Source organism: Anas acuta, chromosome 5 (genome assembly GCF_963932015.1).
Source record: "Anas acuta chromosome 5, bAnaAcu1.1, whole genome shotgun sequence".
Lineage (NCBI taxonomy): Eukaryota > Metazoa > Chordata > Aves > Anseriformes > Anatidae > Anas > Anas acuta.
The window spans coordinates 49,321,686-49,345,905 of NC_088983.1; the positions used below are offsets into that span (position 1 = coordinate 49,321,686).

The 24,220-nt window shown below is 43.7% G+C and overlaps 1 long non-coding RNA gene across 4 annotated transcripts in view; it reads left to right on the forward strand.

The window, feature by feature from the left end:
* Positions 1-626: 626 nt before the first annotated feature.
* The window catches only part of LOC137857748 (uncharacterized), a 34,036-nt gene continuing 10,442 nt past the window's right edge, over positions 627-24,220 (forward strand). For 2 of the 4 annotated variants that reach the window (XR_011097259.1, XR_011097258.1), the window contains exons 1-5: positions 632-822; positions 1,097-1,126; positions 1,764-1,839; positions 19,369-19,518; positions 19,772-19,870. This is a non-coding gene — a long non-coding RNA (uncharacterized lncRNA). Of the gene's footprint in view, positions 823-1,096; positions 1,127-1,763; positions 1,840-19,368; positions 19,519-19,771; positions 19,871-20,758; positions 21,670-24,220 lie in introns of those variants that run through there. The other 2 variants (XR_011097257.1, XR_011097256.1) reach the window with 2 other exon arrangements.

Consider the following 24,220-nt stretch of genomic DNA (forward strand, 5'->3'; position numbering starts at 1 on the left):
AGGAAAGATAATGCTGGGACCACAAACCAGAAACCAAACACATGCGAAATGGGATTTGGCACTGTTTTGAGACTGGCTGGTGAACGGAGCTTAGAGCTTCCCCGGAGAGATGAGTGCTGTGGAGTGAGAAAGGCTGGAGGTCACAGTATTTGGTGGTATGGTGAAGGAGCATTCACCGGCACCACAAGATGTGCTATTAGGGCTGATTGAGATGCACCCAAAAACCCACACGTTGGTGCTGTTGTTGGAAGCCCTCAGCGCTCTTGTGAGGAGATCTCCTTCCCCACCTCCCCTTGTCTCCAGTGAGGCACCACATGTAGCCTGGTCTTTGCCCCAAGCTCACTTTGAAAGGCTTCCATACTAGCCCTGACCACCCCCATGGGCCCACAACTAACCTTCACTTGCCAACAAGCAAAAGATTTGCTTGCCAACAAGCAAAAACCATGGCCTTTGGTGTCAAAACAATGCAAAAAAGACCACAGCTCGATGATCAAACCCAGTCATCTCGCTGGGAGGTGGGCTGGCAGCTGGGATGAGCAGAGAGGCCCTCCTGTGTTCTTCCTGCACCTCAGTATGTGAGTAGGAGGGGGGTTGTTGCAAGGGGTGTCTGTGAGGGGCAAGGTTTGAGAAAGTTGCCTACTGTATGCATTGCTTCTCCCAGCCTCTGAGCCATCAGGCAACTCTAAAGCCAAATACTCCTCTGATGAGGGGCCTGGGTTTCCCCTGGTGTTGCTGATAACTATTTATGCAGAGTGGAGGAGCATCAGCAGGAGAGAGACCCAGCACACCAAGCGTTAGAGCTCTCCCTTCTCTTGAAGGCAGGTGCTTAAATGCCTTTAGGATTAGGTGGGGGGTTAGGATTTACTTTTTGGATGTAGGCATTTGAATCAGGGGTTAGTTATTTAAGCTTCCCTCTAGCAAGGTCTCAGCACATTTTTCAGATTCTCTTCTGTTAAATGCTGTAGATAAAATCAGAAAATGCTCCTGCAAAAAGCCTCCCTTAGACTGCCCCAACTCTTTTATTTGTCAGCAAGCTGCTGCCTCTCAAATAAGAGTAACATTTTTTTTTCTTTTTTTTTTTTTTTTTTTCAGGGAGTAGATGAAGCAAAGGAAGCAAATATTTCAGGTATTCCTTAAGTACTTCACACTTCACTTTTTCTCTCCTGAAGCATGCATCTTTGATTGCTTCCTTAATTAGTACTTCTTAAACCTCTCTCTGCTCACATTTATAAATAAATCAAAATATAAATGCAGAGTATTAATTTATCAGGCACTCAATCTGTGTTCCAGAGAGCAAATTTAACACCTGTACATGAAAGGACTGAGTGCCTCCCACAAGCTTCTGAGCCACTGACTTTGGTGGTGTCTGTGGAGCATCCATGAGCATCTCTCAGAGCCCTGCTTCAGTAACAATTATGCAAGGAAGCCTTGAGAAAAATGAATTGCTTGTGCAGTTGCATTTAATTTTCATTCTAGCAGGTCTCCCAGTTCACTTGGCAGCCTTTCTTCCTTTTTTCCTTTCTTTCTTCTTTTCTTCCTTTCTTAATTCATGCTTGCTTGCTTTTTTCATTCTTTCTTGGTCGTTTTGACTGAACAAAAGCAGTCCCACAAGGGCAGGCTAATGTATTCATAGTTTTGCTGCAACTTGGCTGATAGAATAAGCTGAAAAATTGCTGCCTCCCATTGTTTACGGAGAATCTTTGTTGTGCTTTGTACAGTTGAAATAAGTTCTGTCTAGTGACCTCTGCTCTCTTTCCCTACAGAACAGAGCATGTTACACTGAGCCTGGTCACACTGGAGATGGTGGAAAGGCTAAAGTTCAAGTTCACAGACCCCAAAGTAAGTTACTGAAGTGATTGCTTGTTTGAACGTTTGCTTGCTTGCTCTTGCCTTTCATTCTCCTTGATCTAAGCGTAGTATATTGTTAATGCCTATTCGAACATTGCATTAAGCTCTAATTAAGCCTGCCAATCAGAAATAAAGAGAAAGCAGGCTTCTAATATGCCTAGTGGTAAGTCACATTTTCCCCTTCAATTTTCTGACTACGAACATGCTACTGGTAATTGTGGGTTTGTTTTTTTTTCTCTGTACAGCAGACAAGCGCTTAATGAACTTTTACCATAGTGTTTACCTCAAGGGTCAGCTTCAATTATAAAATTGTTTTGAACAAACATCACATGGAAGGTCCAGACTTTGCCAGGCTGTAGCTAAGGTCGTACTGGAACAACATAGAGAAGTCAAAGAAGTTGTTTTCAACTTTTCATGCAATGTCAGAAACTGTCTTTGAAATGTCTCAGAGGAGTAACGTGATCAGGTGGAGTTAATACGACAAAAATGCCTGGAAGGTCTTTTTGGAAATAGAAGAGAAGGTGTAACATGCAGAGTACCACATCCTGTTTCTGCTATTGGAGCAAAAGCTACGGATGGTTACAGCTAGAGTAAATTCTAATTTGTTAACCAGAAACCAATAATGGCAATATCAAATGATGTGGCTGTTGAGCTTCCACTGAGGTCTTGGGATACTATTTATAAGCAACCGTAATAAAGGGAGGTGGCTTGTACTCCACAGCAGATTTGTGAAATGAAGCATATTGATAGAATTGAGATTACAATGGTTTGTACGAGAAGCTTTTCATGATTGAAAGGTGACGGGATCAAACATTACATAAAATTCCCAAATATCAGTCAGTAATTGTCTTAATTTCAGGAGGACACCAGAAGTTAGGCGCCTTATTTTGATGCAAAAAACAGGATAGAATAATAGTATAGCAAGACTAGAGCTTCCAGCTAAGATAACCCAATAGATCTTTCCCTGATTGTTTATTAACCACGATGATGGTTTCTGTACTTCTCAGCTGTTGAGCATTGTACTTTAGTGCTTGTAAAATTTGCATTGTGTAGAAATCATGTAGCAGGGGTAAGCTGATGCCAGACACCTGAAAGGATGGGGAAGAAAGTTGTGACTGGAGACATATGACTCCTCGAAGTGCTGTCCTGCTTCATGGACTTTAATAAGAGATCTCGGGCTAATTAAGCTTTAATGCTGTGGGTAGGGAAGGCTGACAGCTCTGCTCTAGCCTGACCCATGTCTCAATGTGCTTTTGTGCCTGCCTGCTTTTTTTTTTCTTCCTTCCCCTGCTGTAATCCTTATGGAACATCTGCCTGAGCCAGAAACAAATGGCAGCTTGTTCTTGGGATGCGGCGTCCTTGCTGGTATGCTCGGGTCCTGAAATCCTTCAGCGCTTTGTTCCTATAGTGCTTTTTCCCCTCTAGCTCCACGAGACTTGATTAATCCAAACGCTGAATCCCGCAGGCACTGTAGTTATTTTTAGCATTAACATTCGCACTCTGCGAAGGGTGGATGAAGATTTATGATTTTGTCTAATATAAATCTCACAGCCTTTCCTTTCGTTGCTAAAAACTTGGATGGATTCCAACAAACACCCACCCTCCCACCCCCCAGTGCCCAAAGTTGCCTTTTATTTCTCTAATTAAAAAGTTACCGGGGCAGCAATTCTGCCTGGTGACCGTGGGTCAGAGCAGGTACCACATTTTGAAGTTGTGCACATTTAGAATTTCCACTCTCACTTTTGGCTGCTAAAACTTTATAAATCTTCATACTGGAAAGAACCTTTTGAGTGCTTTCCATTTTGAGAAGGGAATGGAGGTTGGAGGCCAGAGAGAGAAGAAAGGTGGCTTAAACAGAACCTTCCTGGTGGAAACTTGCTTTATTTTCTACTTCACAAGAATTTTTTCAGTCTTCTCTTCCATTTCCTCCTGTAGCAAATATTTTTTATGCTTGACTTTAGCTGGTACTGGGCTTGCTGTTCCAAGGGCACGGGGAAAGGCTTTTCAGTAAGAGATTTCAAGAATTAATTTGACCAGACCATATTCTTCCCCGGTCTGTGAAGAAGGCGTGCAGTGAGAGAGGCTCGGTGCTGATGGCAGAGGAACAGCAAACTGCTGCGTGGTGGTGGCTCTGTGATCATTTGAACCAAATCCTTGTAGCTGCACACGTGATGCACTGCATGCCCCGTGCAGTTCTCTGGCAGGTGGACCAAGGCACAAGCAGCAGCGGGTGACCTGTGCTGGAAGAGGCTGTCTGCTGCCTGCTCTGGAGCCTGCTGCTTCTGCCAGCAGTTCCAGAGACTCTCTGCTGGTGTTCTGCATGCTACTCTTCCTGGGCTCTGCACATCAAAGCACAACTGGGCAGTTACTGCCCATGGCAGTTCTTCCCACCCATTTTTCCAAGCCAGGCGTGCCTTACTCCATAGCTGTTTCCTGGCGCACCTAAGTCTGCTTTCCAGTTTACACCCCAAAACCCCAATTAAAATGAACTTGAAGTGTCAGTAAAGGCAGCTGTAATTACCATTTATTTTCCAGCACGTGCTTAGGCGTGCAAATGTGCCCAGCTGTGCCAGCTGGGACCTGCTGCTTTCACCTTGTGTCCTCCTCCTGCTTGCAGCCTCTACTACAGAAGCTTGCAGCATTGCTTTCCAGACACCGTGAGGGCTGTACCCTGGGGCTGCGGGGGCACAGAATGCTCCTTGCTGACAAAATCAGGTGCTGAAGAAAACTTGTTACTGTCTAAATTACTCTGCTTTTCTGGAAACTAGATTTCCCTCTTCCGTGCGTTTTGTGAAATCTGCATGATTATCAGCAGTTCCTTGCAATCTGCCTTTGCAGCAGAGCTGCAGGCTTTGGGAAGCTGTTTTGTGGCTCCGGACGCAGCAGCAGTAGCAGCAGGAGAGCATCCCAGCTTTTCCTTCGCAGGAGCAGGGAGCAGGGTGGCTGTGCCAGCCGCCGGGAGGGTTACCAGCCAGGGTGTCTGTAGCTATACATTTCCCCATACAAACATGAAATCAATATGCTGCAGCAATTAACTAGACTTCATAAACTTCAGCTGGCAAGCTTTCTGGAGGCGATTCAAAAAGGCAGCAACAGTTCCTGGCTTGCCCGAGAGGGAAATCAGCTTGGGTTATTTCTTTTCTTTAACTGGTGAGGAGGACATAGGCCAGCTGAAAGGGGAGAACGCTTAATGACCTCGTATCAACCTCAATTTAAGGAAAAAAAAAAAAAGAGAAAAAGAAAAAAAAATAAAATAAAGGACCTTCTCTGTATCTTCTTCTGTGCCTCTGTTACAAGTGTACAAGTGGAGAAAACAATTTTCAAAAATCTGAATAGAATTCAAAAACAAAAAAAAAAGAAAGCCTCTACTCCCTGCCATCACCACCACCTCTTTTTTGTAGGCTTTAGTAAGTAGGTTCTAGTAACTATTTGTTTGGCAAGTGGTGATTCATTTGCCCAAAGATCTGAATGAAGCAAATGCTGTTTTGACAAGCAGAGCCAAGCTGTCAGGCTCCGTTTCCCTGCAGGCAACTGTACCTCGTGCTCCTGGTGCCAGACGATATTTGACATTTAATTTAAGACCCTCGGTGGCTGCATATAAAAGTTTACTGTGATAACAGTGATAAAGCAGCCGAGTGTCATATTGTTATATTTGACAGTCTTTTCTTCCGCTCTCCTAGTTCATCCCCATGCTTGGTTTGGGCTGAAGGATCGGACTTGAATTAGGAGAGGAGACTTAACCCTGAATTTTTATGAATTGCAGAGACCTGACTTGCAGATAATGAGCTAATCATGAATCTTACTCTGGCTCTGAGATCTCTCCCTGTCTTACCCCTAAGATGCCACGCAGAATTTATGCAGAGAGAAAGGAAGGGGTTAGGGATAATGTCAGCCGAAGAGAAGGACCTTCTGTTCATAATTCATTCAACTACTCATCTGCTCACAAAGTAGCACGTACTCTATTGATCAGTAATGCATTTCCCACAGGAAAAATGGCACTAATAGTATCGACAAGGCTGTGTTTGGACGAGGAGAGGGAACTGGATTTAAATGCATTTATTTTTTTTAAATCATCCTGGTCCACTTCCATGCCGGGGGCACGCTGCGGCTGCGCAGGCTGAAGTAGGTCAGGCTGGCTGTGCCTGTGGCCGGATGGCTCCCGCGAGGAGAGGTCAGGATGCTGGGGCAGCTTTTCAAAGCGCCTTCCCTCGCCGGTGACACGGCCGTGTGTCTGTCTGACTGGGCAGGAGCAGAGGTGATGGGCCTGGTGCAGCAGGTCGGTGGTTTTGTCCTCAGATGAAGAGCTGGTTCCTGGAACAGCAGGTACAGCACCACAGTGAACTACTTTTTTGTTTTCTTCCCCTGTTTGAAAAAACCCTGCTACCGAGATCAACACTAGTGCTCTGTCACTTGTGTTAGCTGAGCGGGGAGTAAATGCCACGGTGAGCTGTGCTTTTCATGCGGTGATTAAAATATTAGCAGTGAGTCTGTGCTGAAGATCCTTCTTGCGCGGCTGCTGGTGGAAAGCAACTGGGAGGGAAATTCTTAAGGGAAGAAAAAATGTTTTACAGTCTCTGGGATCTAACGTGCTTCCCATGAAGAAGTTACAAATTCAGTCCTACAGCAGCAGCCAGAAAGAGGATATGGATGATGTTTGAAGTCTTTCGGTTTAAAGTGAGTGGGCATGGCACAGCACGGGGGGATGGATTTCCTCCGAGCAGAACAAACAGATTCCACATCAGTGCTTAAAAATAGTGCCTGCCTGCACGAAAGCCCCCAGCTCCTCGTGTCACTTCCAGCCACCCACTTCCTCCACAATTGTCTGGAGTGCAGTTGTTTCTCTCCGGCTTTTAGCAGCTGATGAGGAATCTGAGGTTAGAAGATAGCTGTTGCTCTCGGGGAGCACTGGGGCTGCCTTGGGGTGTATGAGTAGCTTCCCGGCAGCTTCTGCTCCAGCATGCCCCCGTGCCCCCTCGGTGGGCTCTGAGAGGGTTGCTGACAAACTGGGGCTGCTTCTGGAGCAGGAGGCAGAGACCTACCAAAAATGCAGATGGATAAAGGGAGCATCAAAGTCTGCCCTTCCCTTGGGGCAGGATCACTTGCATCTGCCATTTCCAGCAGATGTTTGTCCGACCTGCTACAGAAAGCCGTCAGTGATGGAAATTCCACAATGGCCTTGTGAAGCCCATACAAACCTGTTGCTATCATGAGCAGCAGAAAGCTCTTCCTGATGTCTGTCCTAAATATTCCTGGCTGTAACTTAAACCTGCTACTGCTGGCTCTTGAATACTGTTACCACTGCAACCTTCATTTTTATTGAATAACCACGGCAAGCACTTACTCCTTATTAACAAGTGGCTTGCTCAGTGTCCACACTTGCAGAGGCTCTTCATATGAGATGCTCTGACATGAATGACAGGTTAATTAAGTAAAATGGGGGAAGGATTGGAGGAACCTGGCCACAGTGATCTAGAATAATCAGCTGTGTTACCAGCATTAGTTAGAAAATATTTTAGGTCGTAGAAAGACTGGACGATAGTGTAATTCACTGAAACAGCAAAGCAGACAGAAGATGTTTGCCAGTTTTCAGTGTAATCAGACTGCTGTAAGATTTTCTTCTCCGCCTGAATGAGCCATAGAGGATAGTGGTCCAAGAAATGTGTGAAACTAGAGACCTAGCAAAGAGGTCTGGAAGGTTTTTTTGTTTGTTTTTTTGTTGTTTGTTTTTTTTTTTTACCACTTGATACAGCCATGGGGAGCTATGACTCACAGAGAGATAGTGCTTCAACGCTTGTTTTAGAGCTCTGTGGCTCTGGTGTGACTGAACTACTAACAGCAGCATCTGCAGAGGGATGCATTTAGCACCCTATTCCCTTTTTAGTGACTAATATTTGCAATGAGGAAATAGGATATGTAGTTATTAAATTTTATTTATCTCTATTTTCCCTTCTGGAATTATCTTGAATTCCATTTAGTGGGGAAAGTAAGCAAGAAGTGAACAAATGATGGGGATATGCGGTGTAGTTTTTGTCTTCACTTGTAGCTAGACCTCGTTAGCGGGATATAATGTACAAATCTCTGTTACCATTCGCCTGCACTAGCAGGCAGAATGATGGAAGACCCAATATTCTGGGCCTGTTCCCAGGTAGGATGGTCAATATGATACCCAAAACACTCACTAGCCTGCTCTCCTGCACTGGTAGAAGCTGAGTTTTCAGCTTTGTGAACTCTGACTGCCTTGTTATGCTTTAATCTCATCTGCTACTGTCTCTAGACTTTTCACCCTTTCTTTAATCTGAAACGGTCACCGGTCACCATCTGTGATCATAATCTGCTCATTCAGAAAATAAATCCCTTCTCATGCTTGTAAAAGTACCTTATCGCAATCATCAAAGGAAAGAGAAGTCACCAGAGCACTGCCTCTTTGAGAGCTGTGAGGTGGGGATGGGTTGTTTTGTTTTTCCACCCAATCTTTTCTGTTAGCCCTAAAGATAAGAAAAAATTTGTGTGGGGTCGTAGCTCTCAGGGAGCAGGCTGGCAGAGAGCAACTTGCTTTTCAGCAGGAGTTAGGATGGACTGTACGGGAATTTGGGGAACAAAGGTTAAGTGCCACAGAAGGATGTATGCACTGAGAGCAGGTCCAGGTGAGCAGGGGATGAGGAGGTGCTTATCGGGAAGGGACAAGAGCACACAAGTGTAACAGGGGCTGTGGGAACGATGCTGGAGGGTTTCTCACTGCTGGCCCTTGTGCTTTGGTGGCATCTGTGGAGCAGAGCAGGAAGGAATGGATAATCCCACACAAACCTCCATCCACACTGTTAAACTGCACGGGTCTGATGTGTGCATTTAAACGTTTCAGGTGTTAATTGTAAGGTGACTGGGCAGCATCACACTGCAAGCCCGCTGTACAGAGATGCTCTTAGAGCATGCATTTCTGTAGCATTTCCTTACAGGGGTTTATTACTTCACAGAACAGAAACCAGGACCAGCTCCAGCATATTAAATAAATGGATATGCTCTAGCAAGATACAAAATGTTGGCCGAGCATCTACAGAAAATGAAGTATTCTTTAGCTGTGTTGAGAAAGGACTGTGATACATTAACCCTCTTTTATAGCACTAATCTACCCGGTACTCCAAGCAAGTGGCCATCAAAAGGTAAAGTACACATTGTGCTAACGAGATGCTACGCTGGTGTTAGGAGCCTTGTTTCTGAGGGTACTAAACTGCATTTTAAACAGATGATCCTTGATATTTGTGAAGGACCGTTCCTGAAACTTCTGAGAGTGGAGGATGTGTTTTTCTTTGGCTGCTTTTTACTCTCATGAGTGCCTGGAACAGCAGCTGAGAAGTTTGTTTGTCCTACAGTGTCAGCGTCTAAAACAGCTCGGGGGGTTATCCTGCCCTCTGTCAATGACTGCACAAGGTGCAAAGCAACAGAACAAAGTACTTGAGCCTGGAGATCTGAACTCAGCGTCTTGTCATCCACAAACTTGATCTGACCTGGGGAAGTCACTCAGACTGTGCCTCCGTTCCCCTAGGCTGCTCAGCGTTTGTCATTTTACAGCACCACAGTTGGGGCAAAGGCCTCTGTGTTTGTCCTCTCCAGCCTTGCAGTTGCTTACGCAGCTGCTGTGTGCCTCTCTGCCTGTATTACATGATCTGCTGCTTTTAAGTGAGAGCTTTCCTTTCTAGGAAGTGGAGTGATTGCAGTCTTGTGGGGATGCAGCTTCAGGTTGGGTATAAACCTTCCTTTGCACAGCCAGACTTTAATATATTTTTAGAATCCAAATAAAAAACTGTTAAAGCACCATTTAGAAAAGGCAAAACTGAAAAAAAAAAAAAAAAACTTGATTGCTAAGTCAGGTATCCCTCTGCATTCCCTTTTGAGCAGCCAACAAGTTGTACTGCAAAAGAGACAGGGACAATTTGAGAGCAAAACAGAATTTGGTGTCATGATCACTTGCTGGTGTGTTTTCAGCAGGGCCAAGACCCCTGTCCCTGCGTTAATTCTCTCATTGACTCAGGGGATGAGACCTTTGGGAGAATTTGCCCAGGTACGTGGAGGTGGTAGCTCAAGGTGGCCATGCCGTTTGGTGGGGAAAGGAAGAAGTACCTCTAGGTGACGAGAGGCAGGGAAAGCACGGCCTCTTGCCTCTCTTTGCTGGAGAGGAGAAACTGTGCAAGGAGCCAGAAAGACAGTGGGGCTGCGTGGCACTGAGCAGCATACTGCTGGGGATTTCTCACTTTCCTGGCTGGGGATTCCCTTGGTGAGTGAGGCCAGGCACGGATCTGGTGGAGTAGGGCCCAGCAGTGTTTCCTCACCTGCTGCTGGCATCTCTCTGCCTTCCCAGTGGTGGAGCAGAGAGCTCAGCAGAGTGCTGGCAGCACAGATCTGGCTCTTTCCATTCCTATTTTTTTTTTTACAGTTATTATTTGACAGGCTGCCATTGTTTTCTGAGGAACACAAACAAGGAAAGGAAGCTGCATTATTTTTCCGCTGTTTACAAAGCAATAAAGCTTGGATGGAGCTTCAGTGAGTAGGGAAAAGGTGCTTCACTAGCTTGAAGGCTTTTCTCCATGACATTGCAAAGATGGATCCTTTCCAGGGAGGTATCGGTGCCAGGCTTTTTCTAACAAAGAATGGGTTAACCTTTCAGTCTGGAAAGTCCCAGGTAGCCAGCAAAACGGAGAAGACTGCCTGCTTTTTCTCCATGAATGTTGTAGGTATGAGTATCCTCTAGTTTCCCCAAACACCGCGGAATTTAACTATGCAACAGTTGGAGAGTAATGTGGCAGCCAAAGCTGTTGAAAGTTGCAGCAGCCCAGCTGTAGCACTGGGTGTAGGTAGCTCTAACGTGTAAGGCACGGTGCTGGCATCTTGCTGCCGTTTTCCTGACTTCTCAGGAAACTGCTTTACAGCAGCCTTACTGCTTACAGAGCTTCCTGCAAAATAGGAATCATACTAAAGCCCAGATCAGAAATACATAGTTATTCTGCCAACCTCCCTGTGTGAAGCAAATTTCTAGGTATGTGCTGTGTGAGCATCTGAAGCTTCAAAAACAATTAGCTGATGAGCAGACACCAGTAAGTACTGCTGAGAAATACCACCAGCTGACTAGTCTTCACATTTTTATCACCCCTTCTAAATGAATGAAGAGAGAAACTAGGCTGAAAATAACATGAGGATTACAAATTATCTCAAGGCATGGCCCTTACAGTAATCAGGTTTTATTTTGGGAAGGGTATTTTTGGCATTGGGTTCCAGTCACCTAATTAAACTTCTCAAAACAACAACAACAAAAATGCATCGCCACAGCTTTGGAAAGCAGCCGGATAAATCTACTAAGAGCAAATGCAAAAATTCCTGTTCCAGGCTTGCAGGCTTCAAAACCTGGCTGTACAACGCTCCAGCGACTGCCGCTGCTGTGTGGGCTGGGACAGGGCAGGCCCTGGCTGGGAGAGGACGATCTCTTGCTCTTCTCTTTTTTTTTTTACCGCCGTCCCCCTTCTTTTCGAAACAGTGACAGCTCAGATGAGCATCCGAGATGATGCTCCCGACTTGATTCTTATTATTAAATCTCTGCCTCCAGTTGCACCTTCACTTCAATCCTTACTCCGTGAGATGAGGTGCTGAGTGGTTGCCTTTGTACCCGGCAGGAAGGCTGGTTAATAGGATGAGCGCTTCTGTGGCCAATGTGCCAGTTCGGCTGTCTGCGTGCGCTGCTTCCTGCCCTTGCCTCTCGCAAGTTTTTGCTGGAGAACGCCCTGTGAGCAGTTTTCAAGGGAACTTTCCCTGCAGGCTCTCACTGTTATCTAACCCTGTTAATTAAAAGGAAAACTATAGCGTAGAAAGCTACCTGCTGGTACCAGCCTTGCACGTCAATCGGGGTTAACCTGCGCTGGTTCAAAGACTGATGCCTGCGGATGGCATCTAGCACAAGCTGTAAAGGGTGTATTTTTCCTCTCTCTGGTCTAATTGCAGTAAGACATTTTGGTAGTACATCTGTTCAGACCACCTCAGCTCTCTCTCCTAAGCAGTTCTCAACTGATGATAGTGTTACCAAATTGTAAATATTTTGGCTGGAATTTTCTGCCTGGGATATCTCTCTCACCATGATATTATTTTCAGGTTATATTTACATTAAAACAAACAAGCGAGTGTGACCTGGCAGCCTCCTTCTCTGCAAGCTGCCGTGCCCCAGCTGCTTGGAATATGTTTTGGGGATTTGTTGGTGGAGCGGCCCTTGGGCTCACGTGTAAGCATTGCCCCAGCTGTAAGAAATCACCAAGTGTTATTTGTATTTGCCATATCGTGTGTATGCAGAAGTGATTTCAAAGTTTTGTTGCTGAACTCCAAGGCCGCCTGTTTGCTGAAAGGCTAAACCTGTGCTTTCGCTTAGTCCTGACCAGCCTGCTGGGGAGCAGAGCAAGCAGCTGCAAATGTACTGCATGCACGATTTAGAGACAGGAGAAGGAGGCAGGTTAGGAGGATTCAAGCACTTAAGAGGATAGAGGACCTGTTTTCAAGAAATCGTGCTCTATCCTTCCCTCTGGAGAAGAGCCCGTCATTGCTATCAGCCAGGATCACACTCCGCTGCCCAGAGGTGGCAGCCTGACTCTCCCTTGCTCCTGTGGCATATTCCTAACTATAAGTCCAGGAAGATAACCCAGGTTTTCTGCTGGATCAGATCCCTGTCATGGCTCCCCATGAGGTGACGAGTATTCATGGCATTTCAAAGGATTCAGGAGAAGTGGGGGAACAGGGCAGCACTTCCCTGCAAGCAGATGTCCTGCAGAACCTGTTGCCAGCGAGTATGTCTAACAGGCTGCCTCGATCCTTCTCCAGTTGGTCAACACACAGGCCAACTGTTGTTTGTGCAAGTCTTTATATTTGCCCAAGAAAGGAGGTCTAAGAGCAGGTTGGTAGGCTAAGCACTGCTGATAGCCAACGAGGATAGCATTGTGAGGTCACATTATGGTACTTTTTTTTCCCTTAGTTCCTTTTGTAGTTCATTTTGATTTTAACTTATATATGAAACATGTATTAAAAAGATCACTATTGAGGCTTCATGCTCAAACACTTGAAAGAAAAATAGTTTTGACCATAATGGACATGCTCTGAAGATGAAAGGGGTTATGGAGGGATGAGGGTTGCTGTGTCCTTTCTTGTTTGTTGCAGAGGCTTTTTCATAAAGAGTGAGTAGAGGGTGCAGGGAAAAAAAAAGTCTAAAGGTATGGCTAGAGCAGTTATGTTGATCATTACAGTCAGTGATTTCCCTTTCCCCCAAATCTACTGGATGTCTCCTTCTGATTAGTCTTAATTGAAGCAATTCTATTATTTAAACATCATAGTCTTCTTTTTACATTTTCAAACCGTTCAGCTTTGGTAGTTTCACAGAAGCTCACACAAAGACTCTCCTTTTATGTGTGCCTCAGTTCTTTAAGTAAGAAGGGGACCCCGCTGGGAGGTGATGTCCTTTTGTCCAGAACACTGAGTCCTGATATTATCACTCCATTGTCCTTCTAAGAAGACCCTGAACAGAAGAGATTTTACCTTATATCCTGCTTGGCTCAAGTACATGTAGGTAAAGGAGGAAATTAGATAAAAAGTTCTATTTTGCCAAGTCTGATTCTGTTCTTTGTAAGTACAAGACAAATAAGATGGTCTCTGCCCTGAGTACTGAAGACCCCTCTGATGCAAGGTCACACTCCTTTTGTTTGTGATTTCTTTCCTGAGTTTAGGTAAGTTTGCAAAATGCACGTAGTACTATAAGATTGCTACACGATGCTTTTTGTGGGGTGACCCATGAAGATAACTCAAACTCCATCCAAAGAGAACGGTGGTGTGTGCTTTCCTAGTGGTGTTTTTGTGTGGAATACACTGTGTCATGACTGGTGGAGACAGCTGAGTGGTTTTGGATAAGAAGCTGGTGTTGGTTTTACAAATAAGCCTTCTGGGACTGGATTCTTAGGTTCTGAGATGACTTCTAAGAAAAATACGTCTGTTTAGTACTCCTGCATGCATGTAGAATTAGAGTGGTCATGCTGTTTTTCCCTGAAAATTGCTTACTTTTGACCAGTGAAAAAGAATTGGTACTGGCAAACCTAGTCCCACCACTTATGTCTGGATACAGCATCTCTGAGGTTCACCTTGTAAAGGACATCTGATGTGACATCTGATCTTTTGATAGAGAAGTCTGTGTTCAGTTCAGGGTAAGTCCTGGTGTCTCTGGAAGCTGTTGCTTTTCTCACAAATCAGCATCTGAGGCTGCTTGTTTCTAGGACATGCTGCAATGCCAGTGGGAGGAAAAGTGGTCATGGTATATGGGCTCTGGACAGAAACTTCTCTTCAGGCAATGTGTTAAATGAAAAAAAGGTTCCTGAGTGCTCTTCATGTTTTGTGCTGAGCAATTGGAGAATCTGTTTGTAGGAGTCATTACATGAAATTCTTGGTTAGAAACAGTTTTTCGAATAAGAGACTTACTCAAAGCCATCTGGGGGGTTTTGCAAGGCAAGTGATTTACATCAAAACCTCAGCCATGGACAAAACAAAAATGCTTGCTTTGGCTAGCACTGTAACTTGTTAACAGGAAGATATTCTGGATCATGAGGATGTCTCCTTTCTGACTTCCCTTGGCCCAGGTGGTAACAGTGAAGGCCCACAGGATTTCTCTATTTCTGGGGCTCAGGCTGGGGCCTCAGATGCCACGGACCTTTAGGGGCTGGTTCTGGCTGCCCATTACCAACTGGTAGTTATTTGTTTTTATCTCCCCTTGAACATGTGTTTTGCTATCCAGTGCTGTTAGTTCTGTTATCTCAAGGAAGTGTTTCGTTGCATAAATAATGTATATTAAGGTGAGAATACAAAATACCTTTTATTGATGTGCCAGTGATATGTATATGGCAATAGTACTGAGACCTCAAATTGAGAACAGTGTGGATTTCTTTGCTATGTATGTATCATTACATACAGGTAACTTTTAATTAATTGGAACACAAAGGACGTGCCAAAGTGGAAAAGCAGTTAGAGACTGTTGTATTTTGATGGATCCTGAGAGATGTCCTATTTGGGAGGTGTGAATTTATGCACTGCGTTTCAGGCTCCTGCTCAGAAAGTGAATATTCATCAGGATTAGCAGATCCTTCTGTATGAGGTGTTGAAGTGGGCTGTCAGCGTAATGAACGTGTTGTGTTGTTCCTGGTGCTGAGGCTCGTTCCTCCATCTCCACTTGCTTCTTAAGAAGCGTTGGTTTATTGACGTGAACCCGTTATTACCTGCTGCGGCCTATATGGGCAGCCTGGGGCCGACAAGATGGACAGGGCCGCTGTAGGCCTCGTGGGTGACTGCCAGGGCCACGTCCCTCTGTCAGTCCAGGGCAGAAGAGATGTCCTTTGAGTAAACAGAGCTGGAACAATTAGAGATGCTTTCAAACACATAAACATTGCCTGATTTGGGTTTGTGTGCCTGAGAGCCTCTGCATCTCCCAGCTCTACTGCTTGGCTAGTCTGAGATGCTCTGACCACAAACCTCGTGCTGGTGAGCATCTCGTGCCTACAGACCATAGGAACTTTGCTGGGGTTTGCTGGTTAGGATGCACAACCTGCCTCTGCTTGCTTGCATGATTTCTTCTAGGACAAGATGAATAAAGTGGATTTTTCACCAAATAATTTTTTCGTAGGCAAGGTAGGAAGCCTTGAACCCATGAAAGAAGGATACAGTTTTGGGAAAGTACAGCTACTGTAGCTGCTCGTAACTTCTTTTTACTAAGAATCTAACTTTTATATTACTGTTTGAAACCTTCCTGGTTAAAATCAAATTACATGAATGAAATTTATTTTTACTGCTTTTAGCCTTGTTGTTTGCAATTGAGGTAAATTTGGAAGTGGACACTACCTGGTAATTGAACTTGTCACTTCAGTTAAGCCTGGGTAGGTCTAGCTTATCCCACCTCCACTATCAAGTAGTACATTAATTCTTAGAGAGGATTTTGTTTTCTGGAATCTCTTCTTCACTGATACAGTGGTCATCCAACTCCATTTGTGATGGTGTTTGACAGGGAACAGAGAATCAGAAGTAAAATAGAGTTTAAAATTTTTACAGGTTCTGTCCAGATAACACGTGTTGGTGTTCCTCTAGGTCTGGTAGCAAATCCGTGCTGTATCCCATGAGCCATGTAGGCTGTGTTTCTAGAGGATAATCAGGATTCACTCAAGGAAAGGGGAAAACGAGTTTCAGGGTGAAACAGACTCCTTCAAGACACAGTCTGGTATGCACTCTGCTTAGAGGCTATGTCCAGGAGTATAGCAGAAGATCAGTTATCAGTTTCAGGTGTGCTTTGTCTGCATCCCAGCTGTCCTTTGAAGGGAACAGTGTAGACTTCATTAAAAAAAATAATAAAATAAATTTGATTGAGGATATGCATTCTGCAGAAATTAGATAGAGCATGGCAGCTGGTCTGTTAGGAGGAACAGAGTACTCCACTTTGATTTCAGCTAACACTTCAGTGATACAAGCAGCAGCCACTGCTTCCTGCAGGTCCTCAGTGTCCACCTGGCAACTTTGATCACTGTGATGACAGACATCTAAAGGCAATCAAACGCCCACGTTCAATGATCTGCTCTGCTCAAACCTGAGATAAAAAAAAAAAAGTGGATTACAGCAGGAGTCAGCAAAGCATTTATTTGGATGTCAAAGATGCGGAGTCTTCTATTGCTTGTATCATTGAATATGTTCATAAACACCACTAAGTATCCAGGGTGATAAGCCATGATGTGAGTAATAAGGCAGGATAAGTTATGTGGTTATCTTTAGATGGCCACATATTTCTAGTGGTTATGAGGGGCAAAAAGCCAAATGTCTTCAGACACTTAATACAGGATTTCTGGTGTATCATACATAAAATTCTTGAGGGATGCTGTTGCTTCATAAAAACTGAAAGAGTGCTTTATCATTTTTTATAACTCAGTTGACAAATAGGGACTCCCAGCTACTCAGAGTTCTCCCGATAGTCCAATCACTTCTCTGTAATAACGCTTTCTGAAAGCAAGAGCTATTGTAGATGCAGTATTGCATGTGTGTCCCTTGAAAAAGAAACAATCTAGTTGTTATTATTACAGCCACCATTCTTAAATCATCTAGATCCCCCAAGGCCTGCGTATCTGTAAGCTTTCTCCTCATCGCCTGGATCCTGGATAGTTGGTAGGTAGATCAATGAGGGATTTTCCTTCTTGTCTGATAGAGTATCCTACTGCAAGCCAGAATTTGCATATAGATTTGATCAATTACAGTTTGAAGACTTCATATGCAGAATTCGGCTTAGGCCCATTGCAGATAAGAACAATAAAGTATAGGTCTGAGCAGTCCGTACTCTTATTTGCACAAGGCAGCCTTGATATTTAATTCCCTTAATATTACAGCTCTTCACATGGAGGCTATAAGTCATTTTGAGTAATTGCATGTCTAGAAACTCGATTTCTGGCACAGATACACATATGGAGAAATTCCAAAAAACCCTAACAAAAAGAAAATGAGACCTTTAGAAAACAGAGCTAAACAAACGAGAGGGAGATAGTAAGGCTGATCATCCTGATTGTGTGGAGATAGGAGCTGCTCCTGGTTTTTGAGAGCTCTGAGGCTGTATTTTAAAGTATTACCTTTTTGGTCTCGCTGCAGTAAATGATGCTGGGATGTGCTAGAGAGTGGTGGGTGAGGAATAGTTGAATTTTCTCTTCAAATCTGTTCCACACAGGAGGGCTGGCAGAGATGTATTAAATCTTCACTCAAAATAATTTTTCAGGGAGCTGAACCAACTGGTTTTCTTGTTATTCTGCAAATAGGCCTATCTATTAATCAGCTTCCATTAATAAATTTGCCCTTAGAGCTAGCACTCTATATAAACAGAAACCTTTCATGTCCCGATGTTATCCTTAGTTATGTTAAGGTTTGCGCTTGTATACTAGAACGTATGTGTCTTTGTGTTTTGTGTTTGTTTTTTTTTTTGTTTTTAAATGTTTCCCAAAAGGGAAATGTTATGCTTTTATTGTCTTTTTTAGTGCCTGCCCATTTCAGTGCTAAGCATTGGGTATCCAGCGTTTGGGTCAGATAAACTGCCATCCAAAATTCACTTACAGCTAGACTTCAGGCCCCTGGAGAAAGTCTCATATGACACCTCTGGTTCTATAGTCCTGGGCTGAATCCAAAACACAAAGATGTTTAGGAGAAACTATGGTTGTGACAAGGAGAAGAGAAACTTATCCAAACTTTTGGAAAATGTACAGATTGTATTTTTCTTGTTAACTTCTAAAAACCCTGTGATGTGGCTTCTGTTTTTTCCCTGACAGGTTTGACTTTTCCATGTTAATCATTTTACTCCTCATTTTGTTTTCCCTTTTCCTTCACTCAGTGAAAGCTTCGTGAAACACTTGCTGTTTTTAGTTTCAGTATTTGTCAAAAGGTGAGGAAAATTGTCCTACTTAGATCATAAAACAGTACAATTGCTGGATATGCACATATCAGGCAGGGCTTCGTCGTTCCACGCCAGAGCTTTGAAGTCTGTTCTTCACATGGGGCTCCTAAATAGATGTTTAAATTAGTGCTAAACCCATAAAGTGCCTGTTCGCATGCATGAATATCTGTGGTCTCAGTATGGAATTTTAATTTTTTTTTCATGCAGTCAGTCAGAGCTCCATAACCCAAATGAGTACCTCATGTGCTTGGCATTGCATAGTATAGATGCTTGGTAAGAATCCAAGAGAATTTACTGTTCGGGACTGGTATTTCCTGAAGGTTCATATTTTTCAACTATCATCTCAATATACACACTGTTAATTCACATAATTCTTTTAACTCCATCCTCCAAAACTCAGCTCTGCTGAAATTGAGTTCATTGGACATTCAGTTCATTGGTGTTACAGCAGGGATGAACTCAGAAACTCAGATTTGAAAGAGCCCAGCCAAGTCTGACTGAAACATTTTTTAATGCTCCAGGGAGAAATTAATTCTGCTCAATCACTTTTGATTCACCTGAAACATAAAGGGAATTGCAGACACTTTAATAGCTGAATTGAAAGACTGTTGAGTCACCATTATATCTCTGTAGTCTTTGTTCACTTGCTATTTTGCAGCTGCTTTTACTGTTATTCACTGAGTTGCACGGAAATCTCTGATAGTGGTACTATGAGATTTTTATTTCCCTGGCAGTAGGAGAATCACAGTGCTAATCCAAATCATTACGGCTAGCACCAGGGGGCTTTGCATTTAAAGAGAAGGTTGTACGGTAGAATCTGTAGCAGCGAGTGACTGTCTCCAAGTGGTAAGCAAGGTATCCTGGTTTTGTGTATGAAGCTCTGGATACTTTTCAATTGGCCTGTAGAGGACTTGCATGAAATGTGCAGCATCTGGAGTTTGAGACTTTAGGTACCTTCATAATATAAGTAACTAATAACTTAGTAAGTGGGTGGTTTTATCTCCACATTTTGGCCATGTGAACTGATCTGGATTGTTGTCTCTCATGCGCAGGCTGTGGTTCGTGAGCAGCACCGTGAACGAAGCTGCCTTGTCCTGCTCATTTCTTAGCGGATGTGCTGGCAGAAGACTTCACACATCCTGCAGTGCCTTCTGCGCTCCAGAGTGGTACACAGCCCAGCGTGCCGAGGGGAAACAGAACTGGTACTTTACTACCTTTACCTTACTACATCTGGCTAGGAACTGTAAAGGTGTTTGGGTCAGGAATGGTTTTACCATGCAGGCCACAAGCTCTCCAGAATGCAGGCATGGGCTTGCGTTAGCAGGTACGGTGCACTAACGCCCTTATAATTTTCTATGCCACAAAGAAACAACTAAAAGAACATTCAGAGGGGAGTTTTCTGTCTGACTGAAACAATAAAGAAAAGCTGATCCTTCTTTCTGCTCTTCTTTCCAGTGGCTATAAAGAGAGGAGCAAATTACAGCAACTGTGCGCTACACAAGGTCTCCCAATTACCCTCGTGGCTACAGAGAACCGTAACAGCTGTGTTATACAGTAAGTTCCAAAGACAGTTTAAGCAATTTGTTGCTGATCACTTGTGTAAAAGTGGATAATGAAGCCACCATTCTGATCTAGGAGTTTGATAATTAGTGTATTTCATCGTCGCATTTTATAATCAGTTTGTGCAGCTGTGAGAGTTTAAAGCATCTTGCATCGTCAGGTGGACCTAGTGCAGCTTTCCGACAAAGCTAACTGGTAGGCTTATGCAGGAGCCTGCCTGCTCTTTCCAAAACTAAAGGAGGAAATCATTACATGCCTCGGCACCTCGGAATAGCTATACCAGTGTCTCACTCACTGCCCCCTGATGTGTTAGCAATTGATGTTCGGATTTTCTTAGGCTACATATAGCCTTTGGTAAGGTCCTAAATATATTTGTCTGGGGTCTCCTTTCCTGACTGTGCAATTGAGGATGCAGAGGGTTTTTATTATTACTTATTGTTTTAGAGGAAAGAAAAAAAAAAAAGAATTTGCGGGGGTGGGGGTGGAAGCAGCAAATCTCTTGAATTTTCTTCTCTTCATTCAAATAAGACTCTGTGTGTGACTCTTGCAATGATGCCTGCAACCCAGACTTGAGAGTCTTTGTGTTAGCACAGGCAAGACAAAGAAATGGATTGCATGCCTAGATCTTGCTTGCGCTCCCCTCTGAGGTCAGAATTAGAATGAATTGTAAACAAAAGTTACAGTGTTTCCCTTACCCATTTCTCCTTGGAGAAAGGAAATTAAGTAAGAGACTGCATAATAATGAAAAGAAAACCAGATTTTACAATTCTCTTTCTTATAGCCAGCAGTCTGGTGAATAGTCTCAGAGAAGGGATTTGCTTTTTAAGGGCCTAGCTCGTTCTTAGCTTGACCACAGCCTTTGTGCTTTGCTCTGTATCTCAGGTCCTTTGCAATACCAGCCTACCACTGGTTGCTGACATCACGTAGACAAAGGTAAAAAACTTGTGGGATGCGTGAACATACCCAGCCAGATTTCTGTCCTGGCCCTGATGGATGGCAAAAAGCTAGCAATGAGAAGAGAGAGCAATCTACCTTATCCTAGTTCATGTAAATGCAAAAATAATAGTAATAAGAAAATTATCTCTAAGCAAAGGTGTCTTAATGGCTTTCAAACTGCTGTCCACAAGGCTTCAGTTAACCTACCAGGTAAATGCTTGAAGTGATCTGAGGTATGCTGTGTGTGTTTAGTTGGTTAATTTTGTGAAACATGTTAAATTGCGTGATGGCTTTGGTTTATATAATATAATTCCTTTCCAGAATGTTTAAGCAATTATAAATCAAAGCTTGCCTAGTGCAGTTCTGTTGCTCGGCTTTTCTCTGGGTGAAAGGAGTGGGGAGGTGAGGAAAGGTTGTTTTTAGTGTGTGCCTATTGCAAAAAAAATAAATAAAAATTGTTTGCACAGATCATGCAAGGTCATGTAATTCATGCAGTTATGATGTCCTCTACTGTATAAACACCCTGTGTAAGTAATCGTGATGTCTTCTGTAACACGTATGACTTTTAAGAATGACAATTGCCTTCTGATACTTGTTTGACACCTCTGTATGTTTGTTGACTTGATTGGAGTTCGTTCTTATTACAGCGTTCTGTAAGAGGAAAGAATCTGTCCTTGTGTTTTGCAATATTTAAACTCTGCTATGAGAAAGAAATGGGATCTCTGAAATGCTGGGTATCGTTAGGCTCTTGTGTATTTACACACCATCTGCTTCGGTACACAATGGATAGCTGATCAGCTCTTTTCTGTAGCAGGTGGTACTGTGGTGCTGCTGGGAGTGGATTATATCATTCCCAGTTCTTGACTGCTGTAAAAGGGAAGAAAACAGGGCTTGAAGAGGGTGTACATGTATTTAAATTCTTTGTAAACTGCTGCGATCATATATTGTGCTATTTAAATGCAGTACTGAAAGCATTTGGCTCGCTTTTAGGGACAAGGTTTAGTGGTTGGTACTGGTGGTAGGGGAATGGTTGCACCAGGTGACCTCAGAGGTCTTTTCAAACATTAATGATTCTACAATTAACTCCTTGATCCAGTCATATGCGAGTCTGATGACCTCAGATATAAGAATGTAAGGTCTTGTCTCTCCTCATGACAGCAGGTGGTACATACTCCTGTTGCTAAAGTGCTTGGTTCAGAAAGAATGTTTTTCTGAAGTGCTGAACCTAACAGTCTTGTCCTTCTCCTTTTTCCCTGGCAGAGCCAAGCTGAGGAATGCAGGCAAGAACACTTAATTTGTTCTGCTTTTCTCATCCTACCTCCTTTGATACCAGCAGTTCAGTTTTGAGAGCAGATGCTTTTAGAAAGTTGAGTGGGCCAGCGGGGACTGGTCACAGCATTAATGCTGAGAAACCAGATCGTTGTAATTCATTTTGTGCCAAGAGGTGCTTGTGGTTAAAATGCTCAAATGTTTGTATCTAAAAGCATGCTTAATTTTTTTTCCTTAGCCCATGCTATGCTTCCAGAGCTCCCATTAGCTTTGGCTGGACCTGTGCTTTGATTTTTGTTTATTTAGGATCCAGCTTTAATTTTCTTATGCTCAATATACACGCTGGCTTTATTTAGGCAGGATAGGAAAAGAAAATTTATAACCTCAGATGAAGTAGGTTCTTGAGCAAAAGAAGTAAGAGAACAAGACACCGAAGAGTTCTGGCATTGTTACGTTTGTTAAAAGAATTATGTGCTTGAATCCAGATGGAGCCTGGGCTGCTGGCAGAGGGAAATGTCTTGCAGATGATGGCCCTGCAGTGTTTGAGGTAGCCATGGTACAAAGGCAGAATTTAGCAGATAAGTTTCTCAAAATCTTACATGTTTGTGGGCATGGGCTCCTCTGCTTATAATCAGAGTTAAAAATAATACAGTAGGCCAGAAGGAATGGAAGCTATAGATGCTGACCCATTGGTTACTAGAATTATCTGTAATATGTATTTAATCTGAAATTCTTTCTTCTAAAATTAGGAAATTAGTGAGTGTGTGGATGTGAGAAACAAGCGTTGGCTGTGCTTTGTATTGCTTTGTTTTATCCTATTGTTTTCAGCATCTCCAGCCTCTTATCTGTCTGCTTACAGAATTGCTTGTGTACCAGTCCATCTGCTAGGTTGCATCTGGGAAAAATGGGGATTCATCTGGACAACATCTGATGCAACACTTGGAAGGCATTTGTTTACTTGACTAATGTCAGTTCGGCAGCAATATTTAAGCTGCAGGCTCGCAAGCTGACATACTGAATGGTTCATTCAAGTCCTTTTCCCACATTTCCGCCAAACTTTTACAAACCCTTTCTGTTCCGCACCGAAGCTGTCTGTTTGAATTCTGCATTGATGCCCAGTGGTCTTAAATTCCCCGGGGAAACTGGTGGCAGCTACAGACTGCGAGTCCAGCCGAGGCTCAGCAGGATGCCTCCCTTCCTGGGGACCCGCAGCCCTCCGCGTCAGAGAAATCTTGAAGGTCTGTGCTTTTGTGGATGCTGCGGTAGGAATGTGTCAATGAGGGTAACCGAGCGATGGAGAAAAAGCAGATCTTCCTGTTGATCGTGGGGCTCTTGGTCTGATAACATATGTTTTCATGTCATCTCGAGACCGAAGCCCGGAAAGAGGCAGGAGTGCTAACCTCTCAGAAGCCAGTGATGGAGCGCTGCCTCCGCAGAGCTGCCCTGCTATGCTCGGCGGTGCTAATTAGTCTGCGTCTGCTGAGCTTCCTTCTGACTCGGTCTGTTCTAATTAACACTTCCCCGTAGATTGCTGCTGAACTCCAGAAGTCTCATTCATTTGTGACACACATTTCACCATCCCGAGGAGACAAGTATATTTTGTTGACAAAGGTGCCGATAACGCTATCGGGCTGCGGTTTAATGCGTGCTCCGAGATGGAGAGAGGCGACAAGGCAGCCTGAGTGGGGGAATGGTGTTAAAAATAACACCGAGAACTGCAGCTGCAGTTCGTCTACCAGTTTGGGTGGTTTGAGCCCCAGACTGTGCAAGACTATTTGCTACAGACAATTATATGAAGTGTTTATTCCTTCTGTCCCTGCCTCTTCACCCTATGTACCAACATTAAAGATGCTTTTGTTAGAATGCGAAACTTGAGAATTATATTTAGAAATATACACACGATATGTATGTTTATATAAACACTGCATACCAACATAGGCTCTCTCTCTGTAGGCTGTGTTTGGAGTCCATATATCTTACTTCTAAACAATCATCAGGATTTACCATATTAGTTAAATATACGCCTTGAAAATGGAATACGCCTGATTTTTTTTTCCAAGTCTGCCTCAGAGGCTACCTTGCAATGGATTTGAGAAATAATTTGCGTGTGAGGCCTTTTATATGTTGGCTGTGGCAGCT